Source organism: Solanum dulcamara, chromosome 3, assembly GCF_947179165.1.
Source record: "Solanum dulcamara chromosome 3, daSolDulc1.2, whole genome shotgun sequence".
Taxonomy (NCBI): Eukaryota; Viridiplantae; Streptophyta; class Magnoliopsida; order Solanales; family Solanaceae; genus Solanum; species Solanum dulcamara.
Window position 1 is genome coordinate 70,515,811 of NC_077239.1, and position 6,000 is coordinate 70,521,810.

The following is a 6,000-nucleotide window of genomic DNA, read 5'->3' on the forward strand; positions in this document are numbered from 1 at the left end:
AACACATTCTTATTACATAGGACACCAAATGCAAGTCTCAATTTCATCCACTCTACTCCAGTAAAATGTGCGATGTCCTTGTTCGTTCAATTTTTTAAAAATTATAGACTCAAGATACTTGAAGCTTCCTCTCTTGGGAATGACTTGTGTATCAATCCTCACTTCCCTATCTATCTCATGTGATGCGACACTGAACTTGCATTTTATGTAACTATTTTAGTCCTGCTCAACCTGAAGCCTTGACTCTACAATTTGTCTCCAAATCTTCAGTCTACCGTTAACTACACTGTGTGTCTTGTCGATCAATGTTGTGTCAGTTGCAAATAACATACGCCATGGTGCATCCTCGTGAATATGTCATCTCGATTCATCCATGTCACGATCCGAATTCGGGTGTGATGGCACTCGCCTATCCCACCAAGACAAGTCATCCTAAAGTCTAAACAATTCAAAGTAATCAAAAATAAATGCAGAAATATAAAGTCTAAGATGATATAAATAAGGATAAGCGGAAAGTAGATTCTAAACTACCCAAGACTTGGTGTCACATGTATAAGCCGCTATTTCAACAGAAATGAAGAAGATAAGACCCGATCAAAGAGTACTATGAGCAGGAGGTGCCACGCTCAGATCCTACATAAATGTAGAAGCAAGGGGTGAGCACCAATAACACGGTACTCATCAAAATAGAAACTAAACCCTAAGTAAAGCAATGCGGAACATGGGTACTCCTAACATCCCAACCACAATCCTCCACAACTACACACCTGTACTCAGACAGCCCAATCTATACAGTTTATATCACAATTGCACTAGAATACTAGACAGTCCACAATAGAAGGCACAAATACATTCTCACCACTATACTCAAGCAAACACATATAATCTCATATCATAATCAATCACAAGAATAAATGAATGCAAATGCAATATCAAATATCAGACGCATGTCTATCCTACGATATACATTTGCTTATCACCTCAGGTCGTACCCCATGGGGACCTCACATAAACCATGTATCCGCTGAAAATAACCTCGGCCAATATCTATCGGAAGAGACCTCGGCCATAATATCAGTCGGAAGAGACCTCGGCCGCTAGAAGAAACCTCGGCAAATCACATCGATCGGTAGAAACCTCAGTTCCAATATCCAATATCTTACTCATATTATTTCTCAATCATCACAGATTCAATATATGCACAATCAAAGAGTGAAGCAAGATAAATATTCACAATGATGTCGTATAAACCACACTCACACAATTGATCACTGTCCCGAAATCCACCACACTTAGACGATTAATCCCTATTAAAATTCACTATCACCCTTCAACTCATATAATTCAAGTCAATCTAATGACCCAACATATCCTAATCCACTCACATAGAAAAATGCAAGGTTCAATATACTTAATAAAGGTTAGAATTTCACTTGCTAAGCCAAAAAGTGACGATCAATATGAAATCACCGCCTTTACTCTTCGACGATACTCCAAATCATCAAAATCTAATCAAATATAAACTCACAATCACATTTTAAATCTATTGACACTAAAATCAAGAAATTCGAGTGAAAAGGGTAAAAGGGTCAAAAATCCCATATCAAAAATTAAACTCGAAATCTAATTATTTTTAGATGAAAACATTCCTCAAGTAATAAGAAATCTAATGGTGAAATCCGTTTAAAAAATGGAGTTAAAATGAGTTCAAAATCCCCATTTCTCATTCAAAAGTTCATGTTCGAGAAAACCCCAAAATCTCCAATTTGAAATTAAAATATGAAATTATTCAATAGACATTAAGAAAAAGTGTTAGAAATATATTACCCAATATTTTTCCATGAAAAATCTCCTTGAAATTTGCCTCCCCGAGCTTAAAATGTCAAAAATAGAGGAAATTAGCCCTAATCCCGTCTTTTCGGAAAAGAGACTGCTCAAGGCGTTTTAACCCTTTGCGACCGCGACCCATTTACGTCACGATCGCGAAGACGAGGCCCTCGCTTCATCGTGATCGCATCCCCAGACCTCGGAATCGCGAATGTCAAAAGACAGGTGCCTCTAGATAGGACTCATTTGCAATCACGAAGAGTAATTGGAGGCACCAGCTGACAACAACAAGTTTCACAAGGCTAAGTCTCCGAATGGACCCTTGGGATTCGTTTGGAATCCCGTGAATACAAACCAGATATGCAACCCTACTAAATTCGATGTTCCGAATTTAATAGAACCATCAAAATTCAAATTTGAGGCCTCTTTGACCCGGAACCCGATGAGTCCAAACTAAACTAGTTTCAGCACCTGAAATACCCAAATTATCCTCGAGACCTCTAAAAATTATAAAAAATTTATAACGTTAGAATCACCTTCCGAAATCATTGAAACCATCAGAAATCCAATTTGAGCACCCGAACTTCAAATGTTGACCAAAGTCAAAATTGAGTCAAACTCCAAATAACTTCGAAATTCAAATTTTGACAACTTAAGTCTTTAGAACCAATTTTTCAAGCAAAACCTCAATTATTCACAAGGTTTCCAAAAACTAACATTCAAACCTAAACAAAAGTAACTCGGGGAAACTAATGAGAGGGGTAAACTGGTAATTTTATCAAAATACCAAAAATGTCCTTTATGGTCATTACATCATCCACTATTAAAAACTATGTTCGTCCTTGAACATAAAGCAAGGGACATACCTAGAGTCTCAAGAAGATGGGGGTAACGAGCCCGCATGTCTGACTCTAACTCCCAAGTAGCCTTCCCCACTGACCGATGCCGCCACTGGACCTTCACCGAAGCTATATCCTTAGTCTTCAGCTTTCTAACCTGTCTATCCAAAATAGCCACATGCTCCTCCTCATATATCAAATCTGGGCTCAACTCCACTGAGTCATGGGAAATCACATAAGACTAATTCGGAATATAGCGTCGTAGCATCGAGACATGAAATACTGGATGTATAGAAGACAGACTAGGTGGCAAGAAAAGTCTGTATGCCACTTCTCCCACTCGATCTAAGATCTCAAAAGGGCCAATAAACCTAGGGCTGAGCTTGCCCTTCTTTCCGAACCTCATGACACTCTTCAAGGGAAAGACCTTCAACCATACCTGATCACCAACCATGAATACTAAGGGTCGAACCCTCTTGTCAGCATAGCTCTTCTGGTGACTCTAAGCTATCAACAACCTACCCTGAATAAACCAAACCCACTTCATGGCATCTCAAAGTAAATCGGTGTCTAGACTATCCACCGCCATAGAATCAAACCAGCTAATAGGCGATCTACATCTTCGGCCATAAAAGGCCTAAAAAGGAGCTATCTGGATGCTGAAATGGTAACTGTTGTTGTAAGCGAACTCTGGCAGGGGTAAGTGTTAATTTCACCGAGCACCAAAATCGATCACATATGCCCGTAGCATATCCTCAAGTACTTGAATAATCTTTTCAGACTGTCTATTCGTCTGAGGGTTGAATACAGTACTCAGGTCCAATCGGGTACCCAATCCATGCTGCACAACCTCCCAGAAGTGAGATGTGAACAATGAACTCCGATCCGATATGATGGAAATAGGAACTCCATGGAGTCTAACAATCTGACTGATATAGAGCTGGGCCAACCTATCCACCGTGAAACTAACCTTAACTAGAATGAAATGAGCTGATTTGGTCAATCGGTCGACCATAACCCAAATGGAATCAAAACCTCCAAGGTAGTGGGCAAACCTACCACAAAATTCATCATGATCCTCTCCCACTTCCAAGTGGAAATGGGCATCCTCTAAAACTCACCTCTGGGTCTCTGGTGCTCACACTTAACATGCTGGCATGTCAAACACTTGGATACAAACTCAGCGATATCCTTCTTCATACCACAGCACCAATAGTGCTGACTCAAGTCATGGTGCATCTTCGCTACCCCTAGATGAATAGAATATCGAGTGCTATGGGCCTCTTCAAGTATCAATCTAACCAACTCACCCATATTAGGAATACAACTGTAATTACCGATCCTCAAAACACCTTTTGAATCAAGCACCATTTTTTTAGCTTCACCTCTTATCACCTTATCTCGAATGAGGCACAACTTCTCATCCTCAAACTAACTCTCTCGGATCTAGTCCATCAAAGATGAGCGGGCCTCTATAAAAGCAAGCACCCGACCCTCATCAGAAAGCAGAAATCTCACCAACCCATTGGCCAATCACTGAATATCTCTAGCCAAGGGTCGCTCCTCGACTAGAATAGCTACAAGACTTTTCATGCTACAAGTCTTCCTACTTAATGCATCATCTACTACATTGGCCTTCCCAGGGTGATACAGGATAGTCAAATCATAACCCTTCAAAAGCTTAACCCACCTTATTTGCCTTAAATTCAAGTCCCGCTGGATAAATATATACTGTAGACTATAGTGATCGGTGAATATCTCATAATGAAATCCAAACAAATAATGCCGCCATGACTTCAAAACAAAGATAATCGCCGCCAACTCTAAATCATGGGTGGGATAGTTCTTTTCATAAGTCTTTAATTACCTCGAAGCATAGGCAATCACCTTTCCCTTTTGCATTAACACTCCACCTAAGTCTGCTCCCGATGCATCACAATATACGGTGAAGTCAACACCCTCCTCAGGCAAGGTCAACACAGGTGCAGTAGTCAATTATACCTTGAGCTTTTGGAAGCTTTCCTCACACTCATCCGACCAATGAAATACCATATTCTTCTGAGTGAGTCTGGTTAATAGAGTTGCTATCGTGGAGAAACCCTGAAAAAACGACAATAATACAATATCAAACCCACAAAACTGTGAATCTCTCTAGTTGAGGTGGGTCTAGTCCATCCTTAGACCGCCTCGATCTTAACCAAAGCGACTCTAATGCTCTTTTTGATACCACATGCCCTATGAATGCCACTAAACTCAACCAAACTCACACTTGGAGAACTTGGCATAAAGCTTCTCCTCCGTAAGCCTCTAGAGTACAATCCTCAAGTATTGCACATAATCTGCCTCAGTTTTGGAGTAAACCAATATATCATCAATGAAGACGATCACAAAGAAATCCAGTTTATCAACTCCATAAATGTTGTTGGGGCGTTACTCAACCCGAAAGACATAACAAGAAACTCATAGTGGCTATATATGGTCTGAAAGGCTGTCTTAGAATATCTAAAGGCCAAATCCTCAACTGGTGATATACGGATCTCCAATTAATCATAGAGAATAAGGCCGCTCCTTGAAGCTCATCAAATAAATCATTGATACGGGAAAGAGGGTACTTGTTCTTGATAGTCACCTTGTTCAACTGCCTATAGTCAATGCACATCCTCATAGACCCTTCCTTCTTCTTCACAAATATCACCCGGGTACCCCAAGGAGAAATATTAGAACGAATAAACCCTTTACTCAACAAATCCTGAAGTTGCTCATTTAGCTCCTTCGACCCAGCTAGAGCTATACAATAAGGAGAAATAGAAATAGGCTTGGTGCCCGACTCGAGGTCAATAGCAAAGTCAATATCCTTTTCAGGTGGAACCCCTGAAAGATTAGTAGGAAATACATTTATAACCTCTCAAACTACCGAAATAGACTCCATAAAAGGCAGCTCAACATCAGTATCACAAATAAAGATCAAATACGCCAAACAACCCCTATCGATCAATCGCTGGGCCAAATACAAGAAATAACCCTACTAGGATATGAACCACTCAAACTCTTCCACTCTATCTGTGGTCTACTAGGCATAGCTAATGTCACCATCTTGGCATAACAATCAAGAATGGCATAATACGGAGATAACCAATCCATACCCAAAATGACATCGAAGTCTACCATATCAAGGATAATCAAGTCCACCCACGTCTCATAACCCTTCAAGGAAAAAAGACAGGATTGGTACACCTAATCTACTACTAAGGGCTCTCCTACTGGGTAGAAATATACACGGTCACAGGCATACGATCACATAGAAAGTCAAACTCAAAAGAGCAATAAGCTGACA